Raw genomic sequence first — 20,456 nt, 5'->3', positions numbered from 1 at the left:
AGAAGAGAGATACCGGCCTCTTGCACTTGTTCAAGTCAGAAGAGCGATACCGGCCTCTTGCACTTGTTCAAGTCAGAAGAGAGATACCGGCCTCTTGCACTTGTTCAAGTCAGAAGAGCGATACCGGCCTCTTGCACTTGTTCAAGTCAGAAGAGAGATACCGGCCTCTTGCACTTCTTCAAGTCAGAAGAGAGATACCTGCCTCTTGCAGTTGTTGAAGACAGGGATCGAACCGGAGATGGCATTGTGGGAGATGCCATGATGCTCATCGCGGGGGATTGGCTTAAGTTGTCCGGCAATCTGCCGTTGAGCTCACTCAGTGAAGCGGTACATGGTGCGAATCAGGCCGATGCTCTGAAGCATCAGACGGAAGAAGCTGTTATTGTCAATCTAAACCTGCTTGAGCCGAGACACACCAGAGGTTGTTCTTGGCGTGAATGACGGACCTGCTAATCCGGCAGTGACCAGAGGCCGGCGGGGAGCTCCCCGGTGAACGCGTTGCCCTGCACCTCGAACCTCTGCAGCATCAGGCACTTGTCGACACCGTTGGCGTGTTGGGGAACGGCCCGGGCAAGCCACACCGTGCGACAAATCCAGACACTGCTAGCAGCTTCTGAAACTTTTGGCCGAATCCCGGAGGGGAGGAACGACTCCGGTCAAGCTGTTCATGGGCAGATCAAGAGCCTCCAGTTGCTCCAACCCAACAAAGGTCTCAGGGGTCGCGCCGCTAAACCCTGACCCCGGCAAGAAGAGCCACCTGACCTGAGGCTGGCCAATTCGCCGAGCACTGGCTCCAAGAATTGGTTGCCGGACAGGTTCAGGTAGTGGAGGCTGGTCAGGTTGCGACACAGCGCCGGAGAGGCGGTTGCCGCGCAGGTCGAGCACCTGCAGCCCCCGCAGTGCCGCGAGGCCCGGCGCCGGCGGCACCGTGCCCTCGATGTCGTTGCCGCTGAGGTCGAGCGACGTGCTGCTCCGCCAGCGGGCCCGAGAAGGCACCGGAACCGAGGTCGAAGGAGACAAGCAAAGCGTAGCGGGACGGTCTGGTTGAAGGTGTTGCCGTGTTGGACGTGAGGCTGAGGCTGGCGAGGCTCGGGACCCGGCAGAGCGCGGAGGCGTTGATGTCGCCGGACCGGAGAGGCCGAGGCCCTGGAGATAAACGACGACGGAGGCGGACGAGCTGGAACCCGTGCAGGTGACGTGCGACCAGTTGCGTTGCAGTAGGGCGTGGAGCTGGACCAGGTGGCGAGCGCGCCGGAGGCGTCAGGGAGGCCTTGAAGCTGAGCAAGAGCCAAGAGGTCGTGCACTGGCTGCTCTCCTTCCGCTTCTGCCGCTGCCGTTGAGGACCAGAAGTTGATCAGCGGCGATAGGAGGAGCAGGAAGAGACGTAGGCAGGCGCCGCTGGTGGTTGCCATGGTTATGGAGGGAGCCCGCCGGCCGGCGAGGTGTAGGAATGCGTGAGGTGAGTGCAAGCAGGAGGAGAGTGACTGAGCGAGCTAGAGACAGTGGGTCAATGGCTGGCTGTACTGTACTGCGGGCAAACTTCAGAGTTTCCTTTAGAGAAAGACAGATGAAACAACGAATACTACTGTATTTGGTTCCGAGCAACACACGTCTTTTTTCCGTTAGCAAGAATAAGGTAGCACATGCAGTGTGCGTGCAGTAGAGCTCGACACTCGACAGTGACCAGCTTCACGATCCGCGGATGTCCTTCTCCATCTTCTTGAAGAAGCCCTGGATCTTCCTCAACCCGTACAGCCAGAGCCCTGGATCTTCCTGTAAACTGATCACACAAGGAACACCAATGTTTGAATTTCTTTTTCATTCTTCCTGATGCAGAAATATCAGTTTGTGCTGCTTCTTGAGATCGATCGTGATGTTCGTTAGTTACCTTGTACTTCGTCAGTCAGTTGACGCTGTTCTCCAGGCTATAAATCAAAGATTTGATGCAAAGATCGAATTTCTATTTTCAAAAGTGCGGTTTACCAATATTTTAATGGCTCTGAGGTTCAACCCAATCCATCTTCTCTTTCTTTTTTTCCTTCCGATAAACATATGCAAGGGCTTTCCGACAGGCGCGGCGTGCCTCTGCGCCTTTGCCGCTAGTTAAAAGTATTTTGACAACATAGGTTGCAGCAGAACAAAAACTTCAAAATTAACATATCTTGGCAAGATGCCACATAGTCCTGCAAATTTCCTTGGCAAGAATGTAAAGATCGTTCCAAGTTTTTCTCTCGACGATAAAGGGTTTCCCCTGCTTTATATTATAAAAAGCAACATTCCCGGCATACATCGAGCCATGCAAAAAAAAGAAGAAGAAAGGAGCAAGAAACGGTAAAGATACAAGACACCGAAAGAGCCACTAACAAGCTCCGAATGCCACAAACGCAAGCTTGAGCATCGAGGCCCTCGGCGAACACGATCTTGCACACGACACGACTAAGACAAGGTAGTGGCCCGCGGCTGGAGAAGGCTATGCTCCGTCAACTCCGCAGAGGCCAATCATTGTCGATCCACCATCCATGTATACCACCGAAGAAGGCCCCTGCCTTCTCGTCCCAAACCGCAGGACGCCACGCCGTTGGCAGGTAGAGCCTCTCACTTCCGAGCTCGTATGGCCAGAACCAACCAGATGTCGGGGACAGGACGACACGCACGACCACCTCACCTCGCATTGCCACACTCCATACATCACCACTGTTGCTAGCCCGGATCAACGTCAACCGCAAGCAACCGAGCAGGAACATCACTGAAGATACCAGGAAGCCCACCTCCCACTCCAAAGCCTCGACCACCACTCTGCCGACCAAAGGTGCCGTCTTCAAGAAGAACAATGACACCGGGGATCCATCACCACCCAATCGGAGAATTTGGGCTTTCACCTAGGCCACAGAGGTAAAGGACGAGGGAAGGATCTCGATGCCGCCACAAGAAGGGGAACTACACCAGAGCAATGCCGACATCATGGCCGTAGCAGCGGGCCAAGGGTTTTCCCCGATCCAGACCCACCATACCCTCCATCTCCAACTAGCCGCCTGAACTGGGCACACAGATGCCGGCAGTGCAGGCCGGCGAGGTAGGAAGAGGCGCCAGGGAGGTGGCACCAACTCTAGATCCGCTCCCAAGGGGCCAACGGGGAGACCCCATGAGCCAACTCCATGTATGCCGCCGGCCCACCGCCCACGCGGCCAGGCACAACACCCTTCCGCATCAGCACCAGTCACCCGCAAGGGAGCCGATGTGCATCTCGGCAGTGGTTGCCGCCACAAATCCGGGTGCAGCACGCGCCGTCACCACCACCACAGGGCCCTTCACACCGCCGCCACCACCCACTGTTATGCCCTCTGCCAGCACAACGTCGCCACTCGACCTCATCGGCCCGCACCAGCCATCGTCGAGCAGGGGAAGACAGTCCCCGTCGCTGCCAACGAAGATAGGTCTTCGCCCGTCCGCATGAGCTGGCGGTGGCGAGTGGTGAGGTGGAGGGCTTGAAGGCCGGTGGCTAGGGTTTCCCCTCCGCGTAGCTTGTGGAAGCGGCTGGGAGGGGGACCTACGCTCCCATAAGCCGGTCCACCATTTTTCTCCAAGTTTTTCTCTCAGTGGCAGATACTTTATGAACGCTTATTCAGACATTTGGTCCTTGATTGCTAATCTCACCGATAACCTTGGCGGATTCTGTTTTTTAGAAAAGCAGGATTACCCCCGGCCTTTGCATCTAGACGATGCATGCAGCCATTTTATTAATTATTCACAAAACCTTACAAGTTACAATGTAGTACATTAGGTAGTCTGAAGACCAACTTAGTAACAACCGTCGCTACTCCTGTCCACCTGATAAAGGGATGCCGATAGTCCGAGCCTAATACCAAACAGACATCGCACAAATGCCTAACATCTAAAGATAGAGGCCCCAACCATGCCACATACTGGATTTGGGGCACAAACTGGTCCAACGAACTCTCTGTGTCGTCCCCGCCATCTTCCACCAATCCATCTTCAGAGTAGAAACTAATGCATCGACCTTGCCAGGCCTCACTGTCATCAACGCCACCATGACGCCTAATACGTCTCCAACATATTTATAATTTTTGATTGCTTCATGCAATATTATCTACTGTTTTAGACAATATTGGGATTTATTATCCACTTTTATATTATTTTTGGGACTAACCTATTAACCGGAGGCCCAGCCCAGAATTGCTGTTTTTAGCCTATTTTATTGTTTCAAAGAAAAGGAATATCAAACGGAGTCGAAACGGAATGAAATCAACTGGAGAAGTTATTTTTGGAAGGAAAGCTACCGGAAAAACTTGGAGTGCACACCAGGGGAGTCCCGAGCTGCCCACGAGGGTGGGGGGCGCGCCCCCCTGCCTCGTGGACAGCCCGGAGGTCCACCGACGTACTTCTTTCACCCATATATACCCACATACCCTAAAACTTCCGAAGGATAGAATAGATCTGGAGTTCCGCCGCCGCAAGCTTCTGTAGCCACCAAAAGTCAATCGGCACCCTGTTCCGGCACCCTGCCGGAGGGGGGAACCCTCACCAGTGTCCATCTTCATCACCCCGACGCTCTCCATGGCGAGGAAGGAGTAGTTCACCCTCTGGGCTGAGGGTATGTACCAGTAGCTATGTGTTTGATCTCTCTCTCTCTCTCTTGTTCTTGATTTGGCACGATCTTGATGTATCGCGAGCTTTGCTATTATAGTTGGATCTTATGTTGCTTCTCCCCCCTCTACTCTCTTGTAATGGATTGAGTTTTCCCTTTGAAGTAATCTTATCGGATTGAGTCTTTAGTGACTTGAGAACACTTGATGTATGTCTTGCCGTGCGTATCTGTGGTGACAATGGGATATCACGTGATTCACTTGATGTATGTTTTGGTGATCAACTTGCGGGTTCCGCCCATGAACTTATGCATAGGGGTTGGCACATGTTTCCATCTTGATTCTCCGGTAGAAACTTTGGGGCACTCTTTGAAGTACTTTGTGTTGGATTGAATAGATGAATCTGAGATTGTGTGATGCATATCGTATAATCATACCCACGGATACTTGAGGTGACATTGGAGTATCTAGGTGACATTAGGGTTTTGGTTGATTTGTGTCTTAAGGTGTTATTCTAGTATGAACTCTAGGGCTGTTTGTGACACTTATAGGAATAGCCCAACGGATTGATTGGAAAGAATAACTTTGAGGTGGTTTTGTACCCTACCATAATCTCTTCGTTTGTTCTCCGCTATTAGTGTCTTTGGAGTGACTCTTTGTTGCATGTTGAGGTATAGTTATATGATCCAATTATGTTATTATTGTTGAGAGAACTTGCACTAGTGAAAGTATGAACCCTAGGCCTTGTTTCCTATCATTGCAATACCGTTTACGCTCACTTTTATTATTAGTTACCTTGCTGTTTTTATATTTTCAGATTACAAAAACCTATATCTACCATCCATATTGCACTTGTATCACCATCTCTTCGCCGAACTAGTGCACCTATACAATTTACCATTGTATTGGGTGTGTTTGGGACACAAGAGACTCTTTGTTATTTGGTTGCAGGGTTGCTTGAGAGAGACCATCTTCAACCTACGCCACCACGGATTGATAAACCTTAGGTCATCCACTTGAGGGAAATTTGCTACTGTCCTACAAACCTCTGCACTTGGAGGCCCAACAACGTCTACAAGAAGAAGGTTGTGTAGTAGACATCAAGCTCTTTTCTGGCGCCGTTGCCGGGGAGGTTAGTGCTTGAAGGTATATCTTTAGATCTTGCAATCGAATCTTTTTGTTTCTTGTTTTATCACTAGTTTAGTTTATAAAAGAAAATTACAAAAAATGGAATTGAGTTTGTCTCGTACGCTTCATCTTTTTAATATCTTTCGTGAGTATGATGGAAAGGAAAATTGTGCCAAAGTGTTAGAAGAAGAATGCATTAAAATGTTTGGCACTAAAACTTTGAGTGATGAGCATGATTGCAATGTTGTTAGTATGAACTCCTTGAATATCCATGGTACTAATGATGATTGCACTAGTTATGATGAAAATGTCTCCTATAAACATGTCAATTTTTGTGGAGTGCATTGGGTTTGTAAGTACACACCAAATAGGGAAGATAGATATTGCAAGAGGCATAAGTACTTAGAAACTAAATGGTTGCAAGAAAGGCTAGAAGTTTGTTCTGAAAATTTATTTTTTCTTAGCCATACTTGTGAACTTTGCAATAAACGTGATCATTTCAGTATCCAATGCAAATTGTTTTATGATCGTATCGTGTCCAAAAATTGTGATGACTTGATTTCCCTTGCACATCATAATGAACTTAGTTTGCTCTTGGGTTATGAAGAAATGAAACGTATAACTAAGGACATTCCAAAATTTGCCCTTGATAGAGTTCTTCATTTTGATCTAGAAGAAATTTATATGTATTTTGCGGTGAATTGCATTGAAAATCCTTATATTGCCAATTACATAAAGAAAAGAAAACAAATAGAAGATGAAGAGAATGCTAACGAAAGGGAAGAGACTTCCCAATTCCTCCTATTATTTCTTATGATGAATCAGGTAACGAGGAGGAGCCTTTTATTCAACCAATCTCATTAATAAGGAGCTCCAAAAAGAGGATTGAACCTACACATGATGTGAAGAAGAAGAAAAGTTAAAGGAAGAGGAGTAAAAGGGTATCTCTCCCGAATAAGGTTGCTCCTATTATTGTTGTGCCTCAAATCAAAAATAATTATGGAAGATGATGTACTTGATGATGATCTCGTTATGCCTATTGCTTGTTGTGATAATTATGATTGGGAAGATAATGATACTTCTTATTATCTTGAAAATCTTTTTGGCACTTGCTTGGAAGAATATGATAATAATGTTTGCTATACTATTGGTGCTAGCCATACTATTAATGATGAGAGTGATTATGCTTATGATATGAAAAGACCCAAGCTTGGGGAAGCTATGTTTGATGAGGATGACATATTTGAGAATATATTTGCTGCAATTAATGTCTTTCCCAAGCTTGGGGATGCTATGTTTAACAATGATGATATTTTTAGCCTCCCAAGTTTTGATATGCAAAGTTGTTATGATGATAGCATGCCTTCTACTTATGATGATTATATTGATGAAAGTGGGTTTGGAAGAGTGTCAACTTTAGGAAGTAATGATCCCACTATTTTGGAGGATGTTGAATCTTATTATAATATTTATAAAAGTGGATTTGGAGAGGTCATGACTTTATTTAGTAATGATTCCACTATCTTGGAAGAGGTTTCAATCGATTATGATGAGAACAAAGTTGCTACTTATGATGATTATTGTGATAAAACTTATGCTATAAAAAGTAGTGATGATTATATTTATAAAACCTGTCATGATTATGAGTACCCTTTTTCTGAAAATTACTCTTTTAATGTGGAAACAGTTTATAGTATTCAAGTCTCTTATGATACTCCCACTATTCCAAATGAGAAGAATTTTGCTTATGTGGAGAGTAGTAAATTTTCTATGCAAGTAGATCATGAAAATAATGCTTTATGTGCTGGTTATATTGTTGAATTCATTCATGATGCTACTGAAAATTATTATGAGGGAGGAATATATGCTTGTAGGAATTGCAATAATATCAAGTTTCCTCTCTATGTGCTTAAAGTCTTGAAGTTATGCTTGTTTTACCTTCCTATGCAAGTTGATTCTTGTTCCCATAGGTTGTTTGCTCACAAAATCCCTATGCATAGGAAGTGGTTAGACTTAAAAGTGCTAGTAATATTATTTATGATGCTCTCTTTATGTTTTAATTCTTATCTTTTATGTGAGCATCATTGAAATCATCATGCCTAGCTAGGGGCATTAAACGATAGCGCTTGTTGGGAGGCAACCCAATTTTATTTTAGTTTCTTGCTTTTTGGTTCTGTTTAGGAATAAATAATCCATCTAGCTTCTGTTTAGATGTGGTTTTATGTTTTAATTAGTGTTTGTGCCAAGTAGAACCTTTGGGAAGACTTGGGTAAAGTCTTTATGATTATGCTGTAAAAAAACAGAAACTTTAGCGCTCACGAGATTAGCTAAAACTTTTTACTGGAGAGCTCTATTTAGTTGATTCGTTTTTCAGATGATTACTAGACGAATTACTCAGATCCACCAATTTATTTTAGAATTTTTGGAGTTCTAGAAGTATACGTTTGATACAGATTACTACAGACTGTTCTGTTTTTGACAGATTCTGTTTTCATTGTGTTGCTTGCTTATTTTGATGAATCTATGGCTAGTAAAATAGTTTATAAACCATAGAGAAGTTGGAATACAGTAGGTTTAACACCAATATAAATAAAGGATGAGTTCATTATAGTACCTTGAAGTGGTGTTTTGTTTTCTTTCGCTAACAGAGCTTACGAGTTTTCTGTGAAGTTTTGTGTTGTGAAGTTTTCAAGTTTTGGGTAAAGATTCGATGGACTAGGAATGAGGAGTGGAAAGAGCCTAAGCTTGGGGATGCCCAAGGCACCCCATGGTAATATTCAAGGACAACCAAGAGCCTAAGCTTGGGGATGCCCCAGAAGGCATCCCCTCTTTCGTCCTCGTTCATCGGTAACTTTACTTGGAGCTATATTTTTATTCACCTCATGATATGTGTTTTGCTTGGAGCGTCATGTAATTTTATTTTGTTTTGCTTGCTGTTTGAATAAAATACCAAGATCCGAAATTCTTAAGTGTTAGAGAATCTTCACATAGCTGCATAATTATTTGACTACTCATTGATCTTCACTTCTACCTTTTGGAGTAGTTTGTCATTTGCTCTAGTACTTCACTTATATCTTTTAAAGAATGCTGGTGGATTTGTTTTATAGAAACTATTGGTCTCTCATTCTTCACTTAGATTATTTTGAGAGTCTTAAATAGCATGGTAATTCGCTTAAATAATCCTAATATGCTAGGTATTCAAGATTAGTAAAAACTTTCTTATGAGTGTGTTGAATTCTAAGAAACGTTTGATGCTTGACAATTGTTTTGAGATATGAAGATGGTGATATTAGAGTCATGCTAGTTGAGTAGTTGTGAATTTGAGAAATACTTGTGTTAAAGTTTGTGATTCCCGTAGCATGCACGTATGGTGAACCGTTATGTGATGAAGTCGGAGCATGATTTATTTATTGATTGTCTTCCTTATGAGTGGCGGTCGGGGACGAGCGATGGTCTTTTCCTACCAATCTATCCCCCTAGGAGCATGCGCGTAATACTTTGCTTTGATAACTTCTAGATTTTTGCAATAAGTATATGAGTTCTTTATGACTAATGTTGAGTCCATGGATTATACGCACTTTTCTTCCTTCCACCATTGCTAGCCTCTCTAATACCGCGCACCTTTCGCCGGTATCATACACCCACCATATACCTTCCTCAAAACAGCCACCATACCTACCTATCTTGGCATTTCCATAGCCATTCCGAGATATATTGCCATGCAACTTACCACCGTTCCGATTATTATGACACGGTCCATCATTGTCATATTGCTTTGCATGATCATGTAGTTGACATCATATTTGTGGCAAAGCCACCATTCATAATTCTTTCATACATGTCACTCATGAGTCATTGCACATCCCGGTACACCGCTGGAGGCATTCATATAGTCATATTTTGTTCTAAGTATCGAGTTGTAATTCTGGAGTTGTAAGTAAATAAAAGTGTGATGATCATCATTATTAGAGCATTGTCCCAGTGAGGAAAGGATTATGGAGACTATGATACCCCCACAAGTCGGGATGAGACTCCGGACTAAAAAAAAGAGGCCATAAAAAATGAGAGAAAAGGTGTTGGGGAACGTAGCAGAAATTCAAAATTTTCTACGCAACACCAAGATCAATCTATGGAGTAATCTAGCAACGAGGGAAGGAGAGTACATCTACATACCCTTGTAGATCGCTAAGCGGAAGTGTTCAAGTGAACGGGGTTGATGGAGTCGTACTCGCCGTGATCCAAATCACCGATGATCCTAGTGCCGAACGGACGGCACCTCCGCGTTCAACACACGTACAGCCCAGGGACGTCTCCTCCTTCATGATCCAGCAAGGGGAGAGGAGAAGTTGAGGGAGAGCTTCGTCAGCACGACGGCGTGGTGGTGGTGGAGCTCGTGGTTCTCCGGCAGGGCCTCGCCAAGCACCATGGAGGAGGAGGAGAAGGTAGGAGGAGGGAGGGCTGCGCCAGGGAAGAGGTCACCGCTGCCCTCCCACCCCTCCACTATATATAGGGGCAAGGGGAGAGGGGGAGGCGCCCTAGGGTTTCCCCTAGGGGGCGGCGGCTAGGCAGATTGGATCTCCCTAGGGAAAATCCTAGGGAGACTTGCCCCCCAAGCCAAGCAGGTGGAGGCTTGCCTCCCAAGCCAGGTGGAGGCGCCCCACCTCCCCAAGTAACGTGGGAAAGGGTGTGGGGGGCGCACCAACCCTTAGTGGGCTGGTTTGCCCCTTCCCCTTTGGCCCATGAGGCCCTCCAACACTTGCCGGGGCTCCCGAAACACCTTTCGGTCATGCTGGCCATAGCCTGGTACCTCCGGAACACTTCCGGACTCCAATACCCTTCGTCCAATATATCGATCTTCACCATCGGACCATTCCGGAACTCCTCGTGACGTCCAGGATCTCATCCGGGACTCCGAACTACCTTCGGTAACCACATACTATTTCCCATAACAACTCTAGCGTCACCGAACCTTAAGTGTGTAGACCCTACGGGTTCGGGAACCATGCAGACATGACCGAGACAACTCTCCGGCCAATAAACAACAGCGGGATCTGGATACCCATGATGGCTCCCACATGTTCCACGTTGATCTCATCGGATGAACCATGATGTCGAGGATTCAATCAATCCCGTATACAATTCTCTTTGTCCAGCGGTATTGTACTTGCCCGAGATTCGATCTTCGGTATCCGATACCTTGTTCAATCTTGTTACCGGCAAGTCTCTTTACTCGTTCTGTAACACATCATCCCGTGATCAACTCCTTGATCACATTGTGCACATTATGATGATGTCCTACCGAGTGGGCCCAGAGATACCTCTCCGTCACACGGAGTGACAAATCCCAGTCTCGATTTGTGCCAACCCAACAGACACTTTCAGAGATACCCGTAGTGTACCTTTATAGCCACCCAGTTATGTTGTGACGTTTGGCACACCCAAAGCATTCCTACGGTATTCGGGAGTTGCACAATCTCATGGTCTAAGGAAGTGATACTTGACATTAGAAAAGCTTTAGCATACGAACTATATGATCTTTGTGCTATGCTTAGGATTGGGTCTTGTCCATCACATGATTCTCCTAATGATGTGATCCCGTTATCAACGACATCCAATGTCCATGGTCAGGAAACCGTAACCATCTATTGATCAACGAGCTAGTCAACTAGAGGCTTACTAGGGACATGGTGTTGTCTATGTATCCACACATGTATCTGAGTTTCCTATCAATACAATTATATCCTGGATAATAAACGATTATCATGAACAAGGAAATATAATAATAACCAATTTATTATTGCCTCTAGGGCATATTTCCAACAGTCTCCCACTTGCACTAGAGTCAATAATCTAGTTCACATCGCCATGTGATTAACATTCACAGGTCACATCGCCATGTGACCAACATCCGAAGAGTTTACTAGAGTCAATAATCTAGTTCACATCACTATGTGATTAACACTCAATGTGTTCTGGGTTTGATCATGTTGCTTGTGAGAGAGGTTTTAGTCAACGGGTCTGAACCTTTCAGATCCGTGTGTGCTTTACAAATCTCTATGTCATCTCCTAGATGTAGCTACCACGTTCTATTTGGAGCTATTCCAAATAACTGTTCTACTTGGAGCTATTCTAAATTGTTGCTCCATTATACGTATCTGGTATCTTTACTCAGAGCTTTCGGGATAGGTGTTAAGCTTGCATCGACGTAACCCTTTACGACGAACTCTTTTACCACCTCCATAATCGAGAAAATTCCTAAGTCCACTAGTTACTAAGGATAACTTTGACCGCTGTCCTGTGATCCATTCTTGGATCACTCTTGTACCCCTTGACTGACTCATGGCAAGGCACACTTCAGGTGTGGTACACATCATAGCATACTGTAGAGCCTACGTCTTAAGCATAGGGGACGACCTTCGTCCTTTCTCTCTATTCTGCCGTGGTTGAGCTTTAAGTCTTAACTTCATACCTTACAACTCAGGCAAGAACTCCTTCTTTGACTGATCCAACTTGAACACCTTCAAGATCATGTCAAGGTATGTGCTCATTTGAAAGTACCATTAAGCGTTTTGATCTATCCTTATAGATCTCGATGCTCAATGTTCAAGTAGCTTAATCCAGGCTTTCCATTGAAAAACACTTTCAGATAACCCTATATGCTTTCCAGAAATTCTACATCATTTCTGATGCATAATATGTCAACAACATATACTCATCAGAAATTCTATAGTGCTCCCACTCACTTCTTTGGAAATACAAGTTTCTCATAAACTTTGTATAAACCCAAAATCTTTGATCATCATCAAAGCATACATTCCAACTCCGAGATGCTTACTCCAGTCCTCAGAAGGATTGCTGGAGCTTTGCAAACTTATTAGCATCTTTCAGGATAGACAAAACCTTCCGGTTGTATCACATACAACCTTTCCTCAAGAAAATCGTTGAGGAAACAATGTTTTTTGACATCCTATCTGCAAGATTTCATAAATAATGCAGTAATCGCTAACTTAATTCCAACAGACTCTTAGCATCGCTACGAGTGAGAAAGTCTCATCGTAGTCAACTCCTTGGACTTGTCGGAAAACATCTTAACGACAAGTCGAGCTTTCTTAATGGTGATACTTACCACCATTGTCCGTCTTCCTTTTAAAATCCATCTGTACCTAACAGCCTTACGACCATCAAGTAGTTCTTCCAAAGTCTACACTTTGTTTTCATACATGGATCCTCTCTCGGATTATATGGCCTCGAGCCATTTTGGAATCCAGGCCCACCATCGCTTCTCCATAGCTCGTAGGTTCATTGTTGTCTAGCAACATGACTTCCAAGACAGGATTACGTACCACTCTGAAGTAGTACGCATCCTTGTCATCCCACGAGGTTTGGTAGTGACTTGATCTGAAGTTTCATGATCACTATCATAAGCTTCCACTTCAATTGGTGTAGGTGCCACAGGAACAACTCCCTGTGCCCTACCACACACTAGTTGAAGAGACGGTTCAATAAGCTCATCAAGTCTCCATCATCCTCCCACTCAATTCTTTCGAGAGAAACTTTTCCTCGAGAAAGGACCCGATTCTAGAAACAATCCCTTATTGCTTTTGGATCTGAGACAGGAGGTATACCCAACTGTTTTGGGTGTCCTATGAAGATGTATTTATCCGCTTTGGGTACGAGCTTATCGGCCTGAAACTTTTTCACATAAGCGTCGCAGCCCCAAACTTTTAAGAAATGACAGCTTAGGTTTCTCTAAACCATAGTTCATACGGTGTCATTGTTGGAAATATGCCCTAGAGGCAATAATAAATTGATTATTATTATATTTCCTTGTTCATGATAATCGTTTATTATCCATGCTATAATTGTATTGATAGGAAACTCAGATACATGTGTGGATACATAGACAACACCATGTCCCTAGTAAGCCTCTAGTTGACTAGCTCGTTGATCAATAGATGGTTACGGTTTCCTGACCATGGACATTGGATGTCGTTGATAACGGGATCACATCATTAGGAGAATGATGTGATGGACAAGACCCAATCCTAAGCCTAGCACAAGATCATGTAGTTCGTATGCTAAAGCTTTTCTAATGTCAACTATCATTTCCTTAGACCATGAGATTATGCAACTCCCGGATACCGTAGGAGTGCTTTGGGTGTACCAAACGTCACAACGTAACTGGGTGACTATAAAGGTGCACTACGGGTATCTCCGAAAGTGTCTGTTGGGTTGGCACGAATCGAGACTGGGATTTGTCACTCCGTGTAAACGGAGAGGTATCTCTGGGCCCACTCGGTAGGACATCATCATAATGTGCACAATGTGATCAAGGAGTTGATCACGGGATGATGTGTTACGGAACGAGTAAAAGAGACTTGCCGGTAACGAGATTGAACAAGGTATCGGGATACCGACGATCGAATCTCGGGCAAGTATCGTACCGCTAGACAAAGGGAATTGTATACGGGATTGATTAAGTCCTTGACATCGTGGTTCATCCGATGAGATCATCGTGGAACATGTGGGAGCCAACATGGGTATCCAGATCCCGCTGTTGGTTATTGACCGGAGAGTCATCTCGGTCATGTCTGCATGTCTCCCGAACCCGTAGGGTCTACACACTTAAGGTTCGGTGACGCTAGGGTTATAGAGATATTAGTATGCGGTAACCCGAATGTTGTTCGTAGTCCCGGATGAGATCCAGGACGTCATGAGGAGTTCCGGAATGGTCCGGAGGTAAAGAATTATATATAGGAAGTGCTATTTCGGCCATCGGGACAAGTTTCGGGGTCACCGGTATTGTACCGGGACCACCGGAAGGGTCCCGGGGGCCCACCGGGTGGGGCCACCTGCCCCGGGGGGCCACATGGGCTGTAGGGGGTGCGCCTTGGCCTACATGGGCCAAGGGCACCAGCCCCTATAGGCCCATGCGCCAAAGGGACAAGAGGAGGGGAGAGTCCTAAAGGGGGATGGCACCTCCGAGGTGCCTTGGGGAGGATGGACTCCTCCCCCCCTTGGCCGCACCCTTCCTTGGAGGAAGGGGCAAGGCTGTGCCCTCCCCCTCTCCCTTGGCCCTATATATAGTGGGGGGGGGGAAGGGAGGGCAACTATACCTAAGCCCTGGCGCCTCCCTCTCCCTCCCATGACACACCTCCCTCCTCCCGCAGCGCTTGGCGAAGCCCTGTTGGAATCCCGCTACTTCCACCACCATGCCGTCGTGCTGCTGGATCTCCATCAACCTCTCCTTCCCCCTTGCTAGATCAAGAAGGAGGAGACGTTGCTGCTCCGTACGTGTGTTGAACGCGGAGGTGCCGTCCGTTCAGCGCTAGGATCATCGGTGATTTGGATCACGACGAGTACGACTCCATCAACCCCGTTCTCTTGAACGCTTCCGCGCGCGATCTACAAGGGTATGTAGATCCACTCCTCCCTCGTTGCTAGATGACTCCATAGATTGATCTTGGTGACACGTAGGAAAATTTTGAATTTATGCTACGTTCCCCAACAGTCATCTCATCGGAATTACATGGTGCCCTTTTTAAAGTGAATGTGGTTGTCTCTAATGCCTAACCCATAAACTATTGTGGTAATTCGATAAGAGACGTCATGGTATGCATCATATCCAATAGGGTGCAGTTATGATGTTCGGACACACCATCACACTATGGTGTTCCAGGTTGTATCAGTTGTGAAACAATTTCCACAATGTCTTAATTCTGTGCCAAACTCGTAATTCAGATATTTATCCCTATGATCATATCATAGATATTTTATCCTTTTGTCACGATGATCTTTCAACTTCACCCTGAAATTACTTGAACCTTTCAATAATTCAGACTCGTGATTCATCAAGTAAATATACTCAACATCTACTCAAATCATCTGTGAAGTAAGAACACAACGATATCCACTACAAGCCTCAGCACTCATTGGACTGCACACATCAAAATGTATTACTTCCAACAAGTTGCTTTCTAGTTTCATTTTACTGAAAACGAGGCTTTCAGTCATCTTGCCTATGTGGTATGATTTGCATGTCTCAAGTGATTAAAAATCAAGTGAGTCCAAACGGTCCATTTGCATGGAGTTTCTTCATGCATATACACCAATAGACATGGTTCGCATGTCTCAAACTTTTCAAAAACGAGTGAGCCCAAAGATCCATCAACATGGAGCTTCTTCATGCGTTTTATACCGATATGACTTACGTGGCAGTGCCACAAGTAGGTGGTACTATCATTACTATCTTATATCTTTTGGCATGAACATGTGTATCACTACGATCGAGATTCAATAAACCATTCATTTTAGGTGCAAGACCATTGAAGGTATTATTCAAATAAACAGAGTAACTATTATTCTCTTTAAATGAATAACCGTATTGCGATAGTCATAATCCAATCATGTCTATGCTCAACGCAAACACCAAATGACAATTATTCAGGTTTAACACCAATCTCGATGGTAGAGGGAGCGTGCGATGCTTGATCATATCAACATTGGAAACACTTCCAACACATATCATCAGCTCACCTTTAGCTAGTCTCCGTTTAGTCCGTAGCTTTTATTTCGAGTTACTAACACTTAGCAACCGAACTGGTATCTAATACCCTGGTGCTACTAGGAGTACTAGTAAAGTACAAATCAACACAATGTATATCCAATATACTTCTATCGACCTTGCCAGCCTTCTAATCTACCAAGTATCTAGGGTAATTCTGCTCCAGTGGCTGTTCCCCTTATTACAGAAGCACTCAGTCTCGGGTTTGGGTTCAACCTTGGGTTTCTTCACTAGAGCAGCAGCTGAATTGCCGTTTCATGAAGTATCCCTTCTTGCCCTTGCCCTTCTTGAAACTAGTGGTTTCACCAACCATCAACAATTGATGCTCCTTCTTGATTTCTACTTTTGTGGTGTCAAACATCGCGAATATCTCAAGGATCATCATATATGTCCCTGATATATCATAGTTCATCACGAAGCTCTAGCAGCTTGGTGGTAATGACTTCGGAGAAACATCACTATCTCATCTAGAATATCAACTCCCACTTGATTCAAATGATTGTTGTACTCAGACAATCTGAGCACAAGTTCAACAATTGAGCTTTTCTCCCTTAGTTTGCAGGTTAAGAAAATCGTCGGAGGTCTTATACCTCTTGACGTGGGCACAAGCCTGAAATCCCAATTTCAGCCCTCGAAACATCTCATATGTTTCGCGACGTTTCAAAACGTATTCGGTGCCTCAACTCTAAACCGTTTAACTGAACTATCACGTAGTTATCAAAATGTGTATGTCAGATGTTCGCAACATCCACAGACGACGTTTGAGGTTCAGCACACTGAGCGGTGCATCAAGGACATAAGCCTTCTATGAAGCAATGAGAAAAATCCTCAGTTTACGGACCTAGTCTGTATAATTGCTACTATCAACTTTCAACTAAATTTTCTCTAGGAACATATCTAAACAGTAGAACTGAAGCGCGAGCTACGACATAATTTGCGAAGACCTTTTGACCATGTTCAGGATAATTAAGTTCATCTTATGAACTCCCACTTAGATAGACATCCCTCTAGTCATCTAAGTGATTACATGATCCGAGTCAACTAGGCCGTGTCCGATCATCACGTGAGACGGACCAGTCAACATCGGTGAACATCTTCATGTTGATCGTATCTTCTATACGACTCATGCTCGACCTTTCGGTCTTCTGTGTTCCGAGGCCATGTCTGTACACATGCTAGGCTCGTCAAGTCAACCTAAGTGTTTCGCGTGTGTAAATCTGTCTTACACCCATTGTATGTGAACGTTAGAATCTATCACACCCGATCATCATGTGGTGCTTCGAAACAACGAACTGTCGCAACGGTGCACAGTTAGGGGGAACACTTTCTTGAAATTTTAATGAGGGATCATCTTATTTACTACCGTCGTTCTAAGCAAATAAGATGTATAAACATGATAAACATCACATGCAATCAAATAGTGACATGATATGGCCAATATCATATTGCTCCTTTTGATCTCCATCTTCGGGGCTCCATGATCATCATCGTCACCGGCATGACACCATGATCTCCATCATCATGATCTCCATCATCGTGTCTTCATGAAGTTGTCTCGCCAACTATTACTTCTACTACTACAGCTAACGATTAGCAATAAAGTAAAGTAATTACATGACGTTTGTGTTGACACGCAGGTCATAAATAAATTAAGACAACTCCTATGGCTCCTGCCGGTTGTCATACTCATCGACATGCAAGTCGTGATTCCTATTACAAGAACATGATCATCTCATACATCACATATATCATTCATCACATCCTTTGGCCATATCACATCACATAGCATACCCTGCAAAAACAAGTTAGACGTCCTCTAATTGTTGTTTGCATGTTTTACGTGGCTGCTATGGGTTTCTAGCAAGAACATTTCTTACCTACACAAAGACCACAACGTGATATGCCAATTGCTATTTACCCTTCATAAGGACCCTTTTCATCGAATCCGATCCGACTAAAGTGGGAGAGACAGACACCCGCCAGCCACCTTATGCAACTAGTGCATGTTTGTCGGTGGAACCGGTCTCACGTAAGCGTAGGTGTAAGGTTGGTCCGGGCCGCTTCATCCCATGATGCCGCCGAATCAAGATAAGACTAGTAACGGCAAGATAATTGACAATATCGACGCCACAACTACTTTGTGTTCTACTCGTGCATAGTAACTACGCATAAACTTGGCTCATGATGCCACTGTAGGGGAACGTAGCAGAAATTTAAAATTTTCTACGCAACACCAAGATCAATCTATGGAGTAATCTAGCAACGAGGGAAGGAGAGTGCATCTACATACCCTTGTAGATCGCTAAGCGGAAGCGTTCAAGTGAACGGGGTTGATGGAGTCGTACTCGCCGTGATCCAAATCACCGATGATCCTAGTGCCGAACGGACGGCACCTCCATGTTCAACACACGTACAGCCCGGGGACGTCTCCTCCTTCATGATCCAGCAAGGGGAGAGGAGAAGTTGAGGGAGAGCTTCGTCAGCACGACGGCGTGGTGGTGGTGGAGCTCGTGGTTCTCCGGCAGGGCCTCGCCAAGCACCATGGAGGAGGAGGAGAAGGTAGGAGGAGGGAGGGCTGCGCCAGGGAAGAGGTCACCGCTGCCCTCCCACCCCTCCACTATATATAGGGGCAAGGGGAGAGGGGGAGGCGCCCTAGGGTTTCCCCTAGGGGGCGGCGGCTAGGCAGATTGGATCTCCCTAGGGAAAATCCTAGGGAGACTTGCCCCCCAAGCCAAGCAGGTGGAGGCTTGCCTCCCAAGCCAGGTGGAGGCGCCCCACCTCCCCAAGTAACGTGGGAAAGGGTGTGGGGGGCGCACCAACCCTTAGTGGGCTGGTTTGCCCCTTCCCCTTTGGCCCATGAGGCCCTCCAACACTTGCCGGGGCTCCCGAAACACCTTTCGGTCATGCTGGCCATAGCCTGGTACCTCCGGAACACTTCCGGACTCCAATACCCTTCGTCCAATATATCGATCTTCACCGCCGGACCATTCCGGAACTCCTCGCGACGTCCGGGATCTCATCCGGGACTCCGAACTACCTTCGGTAACCACATACTATTTCCCATAACAACTCTAGCGTCACATAACCTTAAGTGTGTAGACCCTACGGGTTCGGGAACCATGCAGACATGACCGAGACAACTCTCCGGCCAATAACCAAAAGCGGGATCTGGATACCCATGATGGCTCCCACATGTTCCACGTTGATCTCATCGGATGAACCACGATGTCGAGGATTCAATCAATCCCGTATACAATTCCCTTTGTCCAGCGGTATTGTACTTGCCCGAGATTTGATCGTCGGTATCCGATACCTTGTTCAATCTCGTTACCGGCAAGTCTCTTTACTCGTTCCGTAACACATCATCCCGTGATCAACTCCTTGGTCACATTGTGCACATTATGATGATGTCCTACCGAGTGGGCCCAGAGATACCTCTCCGTCACACGGAGTGACAAATCCCAGTCTCGATTCGTGCCAACCCAACAGACACTTTCGGAGATACCCGTAGTGGACCTTTATAGCCACCCAGTTACGTTGTGACGTTTGGCACACCCTAAGAATTCCTACGGTATCCGGGAGTTGCACAATCTCATGGTCTAAGGAAGTGATACTTGACATTAGAAAAGCTTTAGCATACGAACTATATGATCTTTGTGCTATGCTTAGGATTGGGTCTTGTCCATCACATGATTCTCCTAATGATGTGATCCCGTTATCAACGACATCCAATGTCCATGGTCAGGAAACCGTAACCATCTATTGATCAACGAGCTAGTCAACTAGAGGCTTACTAGGGACATGGTGTTGTCTATGTATCCACACATGTATCTGAGTTTCCTATCAATACAATTATAGCATGGATAATAAACGATTATCATGAACAAGGAAATATAACAATAACCAATTTATTATTGCCTCTAGGGAATATTTCCAACAAAAGGCCCAAATAAATAAAAAATAAATAAAAAATGAGAGAAAAAGAGAGAAGGGACAATGTTACTATCGTTTTACCACACTTGTGCTTCAAAGTAGCACCATGATCTTCATGATAGAGAGTCTCTCATTTTGTCACTTTCATATACTAGTGGGAATTTTTCATTATAGAACTTGGCTTGTATATTCCAATGATGGGCTTCCTCAAAATGCCCTAGGCCTTC

The 20,456-nt window shown here is 45.3% G+C and overlaps 1 pseudogene; it reads right to left on the bottom strand.

Annotated features, from left to right (window-relative positions):
* Nucleotides 1-1,412, bottom strand: part of LOC119358296 — a 3,482-nt pseudogene extending 2,070 nt beyond the window's left edge.
* Between the last annotated feature and the right edge of the window lie 19,044 nt (nt 1,413-20,456).

The sequence above is a fragment of the Triticum dicoccoides genome, chromosome 2A (genome assembly GCF_002162155.2).
Source record: "Triticum dicoccoides isolate Atlit2015 ecotype Zavitan chromosome 2A, WEW_v2.0, whole genome shotgun sequence".
NCBI lineage: Eukaryota > Viridiplantae > Streptophyta > Magnoliopsida > Poales > Poaceae > Triticum > Triticum dicoccoides.
Note: the sequence above shows the minus strand (reverse complement) of the source record. Positions and strands in the feature narration are given on the sequence as shown.